Genomic DNA, 12,819 nt, shown 5'->3' on the forward strand with positions numbered 1-12,819 from the left:
TTAAATTTCTCAAAAAACGTAATAGCCAGCATAATGAGACTGAAATATGTTGTAGTACAACGCGTCCCGGGTTGGGGAACATTTTAATGATTTTTCTACAATGAACTGTTGCCTAGCAACAAGCATCCAAAATCAAATTTACACTTTTTTTTTTATTTAAAGTTAGCTATCACAAAAACCGTAACACCTAGTGTAATGAGGCTTAACAAAATATTCGTTTTAATATAAGAATACTCATGTGTTAGCATGACATGTCTAGCCACTTTGTTTATTGCTAAGTAGTAGCCTAGCAACCAAGTAACGCTATATATGAGATCGTTAAATCTGTTATTACAATCTGTCATCAATCTGTTATACCTTAAACAGTCGTTTACATTTATGTGAACATGTCCGACAGCTTACTTTTACTAACTTGTTTTACGAATGTGAATGGAATGAAAATGAGAGATGGAAAAGAAGTGAAATCAGTTCAAGTAAAGTTTCTTAGAAGGAAAGTCCCGCTCCTCATTTTATTCTCGTTAGCTATCTGTCAGTGCTTTGTAGTGGACACAAACGCCAGGACAGAACACTCCAGTTTACCATCACTTGTCAAAGAGATCCCAAGGTACATAAAACTCCTCCACTTGAGGCAGAGACTCATCCCTGGCTGAGTGAGAGCACTCCTTTACAGGATGGACAGCCTGAGTTTAGTAAGGAGCTGTTTAGACGAAATAAAAGAAGTGAAATCTTACAACAACTACAAGTAAAAAGGAATAAAGTATTTTTCTATTTCTATTTCTACTGACAGTATGAGACCACGAAAACTCTGGCGCGACATTGAAACAAAGCACCTAACTTTGGCGACCAAACAATGGGAGTTTGACAGAAAGCTAAGTGAATTGCAGTCACAGAAGAAAGCAATTACGACATTAAGCAATGTTAATACCAGGGCAACCGAAGCATCATATCAGGTGGCATTACGTATAGCAAAGGCAGGTAAACCCCACAACATTGGAGAGACCTTACTCCTCCCTACAGCCAAAGAAGTGTTCGGCAATGATAAGAAAAACTGCTGCTGCAAAGCTAAATGCCATTCCCATGTCTGACATTACCATCCAGCGCCGCATCTCAGACATGGCATCTGATATCAAAGAGCAGGTGCTGGATAATGTGCGTATGAGCCCTTTTTTCTCCATTCAGTTGGATGAGTCCACCGACGTGGCTAGTTGCGCCCACTTAATGATTTATGTGCGCTACATTAAAGAGCTCAGTGTCCAGGAAGAGTTTCTGTTTTGTCGTCGTCTGCCAACTCGCACTACTGCAGGAAAATATTCAAGACTTTGAATGAGTTTGTTCAGGCGTGTCACATTGATTGGGGCCGCTGTTGTGGAATATGTACTGACGGTGCGAGGACAATGACAGGCCGTCACAGCGGTCTGGGGAAACAGGTGCAAGCGGTTGCCCCCGCCGCTGTTTGGAAGCACAGCGTTATCCATCGTCAGGCCATGGCAGCCAAAAAGATGGCGCAGGGGCTGCGCAACGTCCTGGATGAGGCAGTAAAAATTGTAAATCTAATCAAATCGTGCGCCGCGAATGCCCATCTCTTCTCCATCATCTGCACTGAGATGGGTGCTCACATCCGCATCAAAAACACAGACTCATTGTTCTCACTGAAGTAGGGGGAGCAAAAGATTCTACAGCATACAGAAAATGAGACTGTCCAAAACTGTGCTAAAAAAATGTTAGGAACAGATAAACAGGTTGTAAATGTTTGAAAGAGATGTTCAAAATGATAAAAACTCTGAAAATAGTAAGTCCAGATAAACATGTTTAATATGTTTGAAAATATGTTAGTGATTTTAAAAACTCTTTTAAAGAACGTGATGGTAAGAACAGATGTTTAGATATCGATGAGACACATTTGAATTCTTTTTTTGAAATACCTGAACGAACATGTTGAATGTTTAAAAAGATGATAAAATGTCTTAAATTATAAGATGGTAAGCATAGATGGAAATGTTAAAACGTTCCAAAAATGTTCAAATGAGAAGAACATGTTTAAAATGTTGAAAAAAAAAAAAAGTTAACAGACTTTGTTTATTTTAACATTTATGCATTTAGCAGACGCTTTTTTTTGGATGCAGGAAAAGGAAAAAACAGGAGGGAAAATCACAAAGGCCATGACTGACTTGATGAAGAAAGTCTGTGGAGACAGCAGGTTACAGTACAAGTTTATCATGTACAACTGATTCAATTCAATTCAATTCAATTTTATTTTTATAGCGCCAAATTACAATAATTGTCATCTCAAGGCACTTAAGTAATATAGTCCAATTCAAGCCAATTGGAATTCAATTCATTGTAATCATAATCCAATTAATTCATATAGAGTCAATTCAAAAATTAATATCCTAGCTAAGGAAACCAACAGATTGGAAGGGTGGCCATCTGCCTCGACTGATGGATCATCAACGATGAATGAGAACCAAATGGTGTGGTCAGTGAGTGATCATGTCCTGAGAATCCACTGCATGGACCAGCACCTGGAGCTGACTTACAAACTATCAATAAAGAGCTGTGCAATGGCAGAAAAGCTACAGAATCTACTCGCCAATTATACCCACTAGGGTTCGAGGTGCATTATTCAGGCCCCTTGTTATTTTCTTTAGGGACACCAGGCACTCATACAGCACTAGAGTTGGATATTGATTGGGTTCCTGTAGGGCAGGGCAATAAAACGATAACCATAGCTGTCGAGGAAAAGTTATTCCTCGATATAGATATGGAACATGGTCGATATACTTTTCGATAGATTATATTCGTCCATCTTTTGACAGACTATAGGAATAGCCAATGACAATGAGATTTGCACCGTGCTGAACCAATCATGTGGCTGGAATAGAGCCATGCCAGCAGCAAGTCATGGCATGTTTGTTTGTGCTGCTGCAGCCGTATAAAAAAAGAAAACAAGTGCTCCCTCGGAGGAAACGACGGAAGACACAGCCTAAGGCCTAACGGATTACATTGTTGATAAGAAGGGCCCAAAAAGTTCGATGGTGTGGAGGGATTTTGGTTTTTTGAAGTCAGACATGAAACAGAGTAGTGCGCACTGCAAATTATGTTGAGCACGTGTTCCGAAAAAGTCAGGGAATACTGCTAATCTTTTCATCACCTGAAGCAGTGCCGCCCGTTTGAGCACGGAGAATGCAAACTTTTACAAACACAGCCCAGAGCAAGTGCTTCCCCCAATAACAACGTCTTTCTTACAAGCGGTAGCCACTAGCATCCTCACATCCTAGTAAAGAGTTGTTTTTCTTTAATTCAGTTCAATATTTACTTATTTATCAAAATGGTCATATGTGCAAAAATCTGTCAACCACAGTGCAGTAACATAATTTTAATTTAAATTCACTAAATACCTTGGTCAATTATCCACGGTTTACTTCTATATTTTGTAAGAGTGTATATTTTGTTATCTAATTTTGTATTTCCATGTTTTTTGGGGTTTTTTTTACCCTCTGTGTGCTAACTCTTTCCTATTGTGTTGTATAAGCTGCTGGAGACTGAATTTCCCTGAGGGAGTCATCCCAAAGGGATCAATAAGTCTGACTATAAGTCTGTACAGCAGCAACAAAAGAACATAGAGTCTGCTTTATTCAGTGCCATGCCATATGACAAAACAATCAGACACCATGATATTACAAATGCAGTAGCTTATTGAATTGCAAAAGACATGCTATCAATAAGCACAGTGGAAAATAAGGGGTTTGAGTGGACCCGATATATATTGACATTGACCAATATAAATGATGTGATATGACTTTTTTCCATATTGCCCAGCCCTAGGTTCCTTTCGATACTGGTGCCAAATGGATACTTTCAAAACGGTACCAGTTCCTAAACGGTACTTAAATCTGTCCTTTAAAAGAAAAAAAAACATAAGTTGTTATGAAATATATCTTTTTATTTCAAAGACTCCAAGGACAATATTTTAACCTAAAACCTTCAATAATAAATACAAATAAAAAAACAACAGATTCACATTGTACTTGCACTGTACATTCATTTACATTGTCCTGCAACAACTTTAAGAATATGGCATTATAAATAGAAACATGAAATGCCTAACAACTTACCACAGCAAATTTTTACTCAACATTTCTGTAAGAAGCACTGGGGGAAAATCTTTATACTTGTTGTTTGTATTAAGATCCTTTCCTGACTAAACGCATTAACATACCGCAACATTTGATATTAGGCCTATATACTACATTTAAAGCGGGTGATCGGTTGTGCTTCCAAAATCGTGTACAAAACTTAAGTTACATATCAAACACAACTTCTACCTAACCTTAACCAGTTAGCCTGACAAAAGCTGAAATTTCAAATCACACACAGATGCTGTCATCTGTCTGGAATAGTATGACATTTTACAGTAACTGAGGGATTGGTATGATATCTGTTACTTAAGATGCAAGATTTGCGGTCAGCGTTAAAAATATTCCCCTGAGGAAGAAAGGCTGCTATCATCATCATCTTGTATCTCCACACTAGCTGGGCTGGGATCTTCATCACTTGAGCCAGGCATAGGGACTCCCACACTGGACGCTGATGATGTGCTGGGCATGGGGTTGTGGTCATAGACTGTCAAACAAGGTGAATGCTTCGGCCTTTAAAAATATTCTTTGTGTTTCCTTAAATTGGACATGGTCCCCAATTTGCATTAAAACGTCTTCACGCACTTGTTGCATGTTGAAATTTTCGAATCCTTTCTTGTGAAATGCAGCCAAACTTAGCTACATTTTGCCTGCTGAGTGCAAGCTGCAGCTGTTAACGGTAAGCACCAGAGCATCCTTTTTTTTGGCCTCGAAAATGAGACGTTGTCATTCAGTCTGGTTACTGCAGTTCACGTTGGCACCAGTTTCAGTACCCAACCCTATACAGCACCTGGAACATAGGCTTCGCGTAGACTATGGGTATTTAGATAATAAATAATAAGTAAAGTAGTGTTACTGCAAAGTTGGAGTTATATATTTCAATCCTTAACAGTAAAACTGAAGTGCAGGGTTGTTTAACCTGTAGGAAAAAAGTACAGAAATGAGAAAGTGTGCACTTTCCACTAAGACAACGTCTAATCAATATATCCCATTGATCCATGATACTAAACACAGATAAAGTAACAACACGTTTCAAGGAAGACTCTCTTTTCCACAAAAGTAACAAATTATATCATCCCAGACCAGTGGACCACTCGAAGAAAGCAGGTTTTCCCAATGAGGTGTCAATTCCACAACCCTACCCGAGATAAAGTAGAGATGCTACACCTCAGAAATTTGTGTAAATTGACTGGAGGCTGCTGCTGCAAGAGGATTGATTGAAGTTGATTTCGAGCATCGTGTCCAGTTATAGACAATCATACAACTGTAATAAACTTCTCCCATAAACAAATTTTTTCATCACGTGCAAATTCTCGTTGACTCAACAATTAAATAACTCAATCACAAGAAGTGGTTTAATAGCTCAGAGTTTTGACAGGGACCTGAGGACATGTTAGCCTCTGAATGATAAATCTGTGTTTTTATGTCCGTTTTGTTTCTGCTGCCCCTCCTTTACAATATTGGTAGCATGGTTGTAAGATTAGTTTCACTGTGCTCTATAAGTATACGTTCACAGTCACTCAAACTTTACAACCTGCACCATTTAACGGAAATGACACCTACTGCGCTCGTACTGTAGTACAAGACACCTCAAACCATTTGTTGTCCAGAACAGTGTAAGCTCACACCTGTGAGCAGTCGTGGGTGATGGATCTATTGCTATAAACAGAACAAAACACCAGGGCTTACAGGCTAAGGATGCTGCTGGTGTGGTGGGCACAAACACTGAAAAAACACAATATTTCACATCTATCTTTTTTCTTACCTCAAGACACCGAAAAGCTCATTCTCTGTCCCACTAACTGGGGCTGGCATCTACAGGACAAGTCAAATGTAGAAAACTAGCCTGATTATGTCAAAGTCGTGACTTTCAGAAACACAGCCTGCAGGGTTAAGAGTAACACCATAGTGTCATGTCTGTCCTCAGGGAGGCAGAGGTTTGGACCAGCAAGCTGTAGACTTTAGAGCACTGATGATGAAGCTGAGGCCACAATGGTCTTGTTTTAACGCATTTACCCGCATTAAAAAAGAAAAAAAAAACAACTTTAAACTAGGGAAGCTAGGGAGTTTTAGACACACTACTTTGTTAGAGCACTATGTTATGTAGAAGGTGTGCATTAACTTGTGCAGTCTTCTTCTTTGCACAACAACTAGCTCAAGGGGTCCAAAGCAGTCCCCAGCACAGAGCCAGCCTTCTTTATCACTTTCTTTGAGTCTCTGGCTCCGATGCTGCTGAAAAGCAGATTGTACTCTCCACAGCAGAGGCGTACAAGAGATACAACATCTTAGTGCTGACATGAAGGACCTCTTATCCCAGAAGATTAAATAAGTGTTTGACTTATTCAGAGCTGCTGAAAATAGAATATCTAACAATATTATTTCTAGTTGATGAAAAAAATATTTAATTGAAATTAATTATTAATCTTTGAACCTATATTGGGCCTTCTCAATTATAGCGAAATTATTTTTTTTTCGGTATATGATTATTTAACACAATTATGTGGGTAAAGCAACAACAAAAACAGTGAGGTTGGTGGGAAACGCACAGTCGTTTGTCAGGAGTTGTATTGGCATGACTGGAGTGTTCATCATAGAGCCTGTTTTGCAAACTTGTGAGGGTCTGTGGGGCAGACGGGAGCCCTGGGGTTGCACCCACTCTTCTCAAGAGCTGCAATAAAACTATGGGGAGTAACCTTGGACCAAAGGTTCATTTGTGTAAAAGTTGTTTTCACTTCTTTTATTTCCTCGAAACAGCTCCCTACTAAACTCGGGCTGTCCGTCCTGTTGATTCAGAGTACACCAAACATCCAGACAACTGGCAGAGTCAGCTGGACTTTAATGGCCAAAGCGTGTTGCTGTGAAAGGGGTGTGGCAAATTTATCACACAAGACAAACCCGGAGAAGTTTTGCTCCCAACTTTTTGTTTTTGTCATCGTCAAAATCCATAGTTGCTAAAGAAATTCACTTAATGCTGGGCCCAATGCATAAACAACCTGCCAACAGCTGGCAAATGTGATCGAAAGCAATAGTAACAGTCATTTGCATTTACTAGAAAACACAAAGTTTTATTTGAGTCAACACTGAACTTGTTTTAAATAATCATTTTTGAATAATAATGAAATGTCAACTCCCAGGATACCAACCAACAATCAGACACAACTCACTGTAAGAAATACTATGACTGCTGTCTGACTGTCTTGAGGTGGAAGAGCCTCGGGAAGTTTTCTTTTTCGATGTTCGTGTGCAGTAGTTGTGCCCCTGTAGTAGGCCGTTTATTTTTTCCAAAGAGTGCAGAGGACCATTACATTAGGTCTTTGTTAAAAAAAACTGGGGATGGATGTAAACACTGCGATCAGTGGACTCCCCTCTACTGCAGTATATCCTTCTGAACTCCCCTCTACTGCAGTGTATCCTTCTGTACTCCCCTCTACTGCAGTGTATCCTTCTGTACTCCCCTCTACTGCAGTGTATCCTTCTGTACTCCCCTCTACTGCAGTGTATCCTTCTGTACTCCCCTCTACTGCAGTGTATCCTTCGGTACTCCCCTCTACTGCAGTGTATCCTTCGGTACTCCCCTCTACTGCAGTGTATCCTTCTGAACTCCCCTCTACTGCAGTGTATCCTTCTGTACTCCCCTCTACTGCAGTATATCTTCCGGTACTCCCCCCTACTGCAGTATATCCTTCTGAACTCCCCCCTACTGCAGTATATCCTTCTGAACTCCCCCCTACTGCAGTATATCCTTCTGAACTCCCCCCTACTGCAGTATATCCCTCTGTACTTCCCTCTACTGCAGTATATCCCTCTGTACTCCCCTCTACTGCAGTATATCCCTCTGTACTCCCCTCTACTGCAGTATATCTTCCGGTACTCCCCTTTACTGCAGTATATCCTTTTGTACTTCCCTCTACTGCAGTATATCCTTTTGTACTTCCCTCTACTGCAGTATATCCTTTTGTACTTCCCTCTACTGCAGTATATCCTTTTGTACTTCCCTCTACTGCAGTATATCCTTTTGTACTTCCCTCTACTGCAGTATATCCTTTTGTACTTCCCTCTACTGCAGTATATCCTTTTGTACTTCCCTCTACTGCAGTATATCCTTCTGTACTCCCCTCTACTGCAGTATATCTTCCGGTACTCCCCTCTACTGCAGTATATCCTTTTGTACTTCCCTCTACTGCAGTATATCCTTTTGTACTTCCCTCTACTGCAGTATATCCTTTTGTACTTCCCTCTACTGCAGTATATCCTTTTGTACTTCCCTCTACTGCAGTATATCCTTTTGTACTTCCCTCTACTGCAGTATATCCTTCTGTACTCCCCTCTACTGCAGTATATCTTCCGGTACTCCCCTCTACTGCAGTATATCCTTTTGTACTTCCCTCTACTGCAGTATATCCTTTTGTACTTCCCTCTACTGCAGTATATCCTTTTGTACTTCCCTCTACTGCAGTATATCCTTTTGTACTTCCCTCTACTGCAGTATATCCTTCTGTACTCCCCTCTACTGCAGTATATCCTTCTGTACTTCCCTCTACTGCAGTATATCCTTCTGTACTCCCCTCTACTGCAGTATATCCTTTTGTACTTCCCTCTACTGCAGTATATCTTCCGGTACTCCCCTCTACAGCAATGTATCCTTCTGTACTCCCCTCTACTGCAGTGTATCCTTCTGTACTCCCCTCTACTGCAGTGTATCCTTCTGTACTCCCCTCTACTGCAGTGTATCCTTCTGTACTCCCCTCTACTGCAGTGTATCCTTCTGTACTCCCCTCTACTGCAGAGTATCCTTCTGTACTCCCCTCTACTGCAGAGTATCCTTCTGTACTCCCCTCTACTGCAGAGTATCCTTCTGTACTCCCCTCTACTGCAGTGTATCCTTCTGTACTCCCCTCTACTGCAGAGTATCCTTCTGTACTCCCCTCTACTGCAGAGTATCCTTCTGTACTCCCCTCTACTGCAGAGTATCCTTCTGTACTCCCCTCTACTGCAGTATATCCTTTTGTACTTCCCTCTACTGCAGTATATCCTTTTGTACTTCCCTCTACTGCAGTATATCCTTCTGTACTCCCCTCTACTGCAGTATATCTTCCGGTACTCCCCTCTACTGCAGTATATCCTTTTGTACTTCCCTCTACTGCAGTATATCCTTTTGTACTCCCCTCTACTGCAGTATATCCTTCTGTACTCCCCTCTACTGCAGTATATCCTTCTGAACTCCCCTCTACTGCAGTATATCCTTCTGTACTCCCCTCTACTGCAGTGTATCCTTCTGAACTCCCCTCTACTGCAGTGTATCCTTCTGTACTCCCCTCTACTGCAGTGTATCCTTCTGTACTCCCCTCTACTGCAGTGTATCCTTCTGTACTCCCCTCTACTGCAGTATATCTTCCGGTACTCCCCTCTACTGCAGTATATCCTTCTGTACTTCCCTCTACTGCAGTGTATCCTTCTGTACTCCCCTCTACTGCAGTGTATCCTTCTGTACTCCCCTCTACTGCAGTGTATCCTTCTGTACTCCCCTCTACTGCAGTATATCCTTCTGTACTCCCCTCTACTGCAGTATATCCTTCTGTACTCCCCTCTACTGCAGTATATCCTTCTGTACTCCCCTCTACTGCAGTATATCCTTCTGTACTCCCCTCTACTGCAGTATATCCTTCTGTACTCCCCTCTACTGCAGTATATCCTTCTGAACTCCCCTCTACTGCAGTATATCCTTCTGTACTCCCCTCTACTGCAGTATATCCTTTGGTACTCCCCTCTACTGCAGTATATCCTTTTGTACTTCCCTCTACTGCAGTATATCCTTCTGTACTTCCCTCTACTGCAGTATATCCTTCTGTACTCCCCTCTACTGCAGTATATCCTTCTGAACTCCCCTCTACTGCAGTATATCCTTCTGAACTCCCCTCTACTGCAGTATATCCTTCTGTACTCCCCTCTACTGCAGTATATCCTTCTGTACTCCCCTCTACTGCAGTATATCCTTTTGTACTTCCCTCTACTGCAGTATATCTTCCGGTACTCCCCTCTACAGCAATGTATCCTTCTGTACTCCCCTCTACTGCAATATATCCTTCTGTACTCCCCTCTACTACAGAGTATCCTTCTGTACTCCCCTCTACTGCAGAGTATCCTTCTGTACTCCCTTCTACTGCAGAGTATCCTTCTGTACTCCCCTCTACTGCAGTATATCCTTCTGTACTTCCCTCTACTGCAGTATATCCTTTTGTACTTCCCTCTACTGCAGTATATCTTCCGGTACTCCCCTCTACTGCAGTATATCCTTCTGTACTTCCCTCTACTGTAGAGTATCCTTCTGTACTCCCCTCTACTGCAGTATATCCTTCTGTACTCCCCTCTACTGCAGTATATCCTTCTGTACTTCCCTCTACATCAGTATATCCTTTTGTACTTCCCTCTACTGCAGTATATCCTTCTGTACTTCCCTCTACTGTAGAGTATCCTTCTGTACTCCCCTCTACTGCAGTATATCCTTCTGTACTCCCCTCTACTGCAGTATATCCTTCTGTACTTCCCTCTACATCAGTATATCCTTTTGTACTTCCCTCTACTGCAGTATATCCTTCTGTACTTCCCTCTACTGCAGTGTATCCTTCTGTACTTCCCTCTACTGTAGAGTATCCTTCTGTACTCCCCTCTACTGCAATATATCCTTCTGTACTCCCCTCTACTGAAATATCTCCTTCTGTACTCCCCTCTACTGCAGTATATCCTTCTGTACTCCCCTCTACTGCAGTATATCCTTCTGTACTTCCCTCTACATCAGTATATCCTTCTGTACTCCCCTCTACTGCAGTATATCTTTCTGTACTTCCCTCTACATCAGTATATCCTTCTGTACTCCCCTCTACTGCAGTATATCCTTCTGTACTTCCCTCTATGCCTGCACTCTAACACTTTCACATGTGACAGAGCCTGACTAGTGGTTTCCGTCTTATTGTTTGATGTTAACTGACATGTTAGATCCTCATTTGAAAGTCGTTTTGGATAAAAGCGTCTGCTAAATGCAGAAACATAAACAGAAATCTTTAGGTGCCTACATTCATGTTCTCCGTGTACTTTAAGGAGATAACTTTTCTGACATGGGATCAGAGTTATGCATTTTTGAGAGATGGACACTGCAGCAACTGCTGTTGCGCTTTTACTGGTCTGGATTTTCTGCTCTTGGAAAAGAGTTGTGATTCCCCCTGAACATTTTTTTGGGGGTAAAGTTCTCTATTTTGTCAAATCTGTCTCTGTCAAACAAACTGGGTTAGGCACCCACATCTGTATTGACGTTACACAGGAACCTGTCAATAAAACATTAGGATTTTGACTGAAAATAACGGACCATGAACAATGTTTTTAACATCTATATCTATAACAACGGGCGGAGATACGAGTCACCTCACGGCTGTCAAAACACTGATCAGTTTAAAGCTTAATGTAGAAACACCAAATATTCCAGGAATCACCATATCACACAAGTTCAGAGTTAGGTCTGAGGTTTAACAGCAATTGTTAACGGTTGGGATAACTAACCCGATGCATTATAACTAGCTGCTGCAATTATTCTTTTGATACCTACCACGGTTGTGGCTTAATGCTATGTTTAGTTGAGACGAGTTTAGCTTTGAGACAGAGCAAACAAGCCGAGGAAGTCAGCTAGCATACAGACGGAGAGAAGCAACATATCAGCTAGGACCAACGCTCAAAGCCGTCAGATTTTAACATGGACCCCGGCGGGCAACGTTATCCACAAGTAGCAATAAAGGTTTACCAATCCCACTGTCATGATCGTATCCCACTGCTGAAACAAAAGCTGATTTACTTACACTCGAAGACACCGAATCAGCTACTGCTAGCATACTTGCTACTTACCCAGTGAAGCTAGCTGAATCGCACCGGTCTCTGTATATTTTCTTCTGTGTTCTGCTTTCTCACGCCGTCTCACAGCTTCTGGGAAATATGCATCCTTAAAATCTTTCTATAGTGAACTAACTGTATTTGCTGCGTTAATATCTGCATAGTGTGTTTCCAACTAGCGGTTTTAAGTAGGTACCATCAGGGGAGTTATTTGAGATTAATGAGATAGCGATTGAAGAGCCCCGTAACTAGAGGAGCCATTCCCTCTCCCCCGCCCAGTGACGACGTAACGAACAGAAGCATCCTGTGTCGTTTAACAGGTTTTCTTAAATAAACTTTAAATTTATGTTTGAAATTGTCCATCTGCCTCCAATATTTCTTTGCAGAAAAATATATGGAGTAGGGATGGCATTAACAGAGAGGTCTTGTTCTCAGTTTTAGTGGTTTCATGCAGTAGCTTCATAGTATTAATTAAAAGTCGATAGTTTATTATTACTGTGTGCAGAACAGAGGAATTATCTACCGGAATCATTTCAGACGTGCATTATAAACTGCATTATTGCAGAATTTTGTATTGGTCCCGAAAACTGAAATAGGCTTATAATACAATATACTATAAGTTGTGTACATGATTTATTGTATCAAATACCGTTATAAGCAGGTGGGTTAGTCACCAACAACACACAAAACCTGATAAAGTAGGGAAGGTCTTCAAGCACATTCTACTGCTTAAGCTTATGCATTAAAGTGTTCAAATCAGAACAAGTAGAACTTGTGAAAAAACCTCTTTCAATTGACATGTAAATCC

At 41.1% G+C, this 12,819-nt stretch overlaps 1 protein-coding gene across 1 annotated transcript in view; it reads right to left on the bottom strand.

Moving 5' to 3' along the window:
- The window catches only part of LOC140276926 (multivesicular body subunit 12B-like), a 29,877-nt gene extending 17,595 nt beyond the window's left edge, over positions 1 to 12,282 (bottom strand). Inside the window, exon 1 of the mRNA XM_072371783.1 lies at positions 12,027 to 12,282. The gene's annotated coding sequence lies outside the window, so the exon portion shown is untranslated. The remainder of the gene's footprint in view (positions 1 to 12,026) is intronic.
- Positions 12,283 to 12,819: the final 537 nt, after the last annotated feature.

Source organism: Leuresthes tenuis, unplaced genomic scaffold, assembly GCF_036924035.1.
Source record: "Leuresthes tenuis unplaced genomic scaffold, fLeuTen1.0.hap1 SCAF_19, whole genome shotgun sequence".
NCBI classification, from domain to species: domain Eukaryota; kingdom Metazoa; phylum Chordata; class Actinopteri; order Atheriniformes; family Atherinopsidae; genus Leuresthes; species Leuresthes tenuis.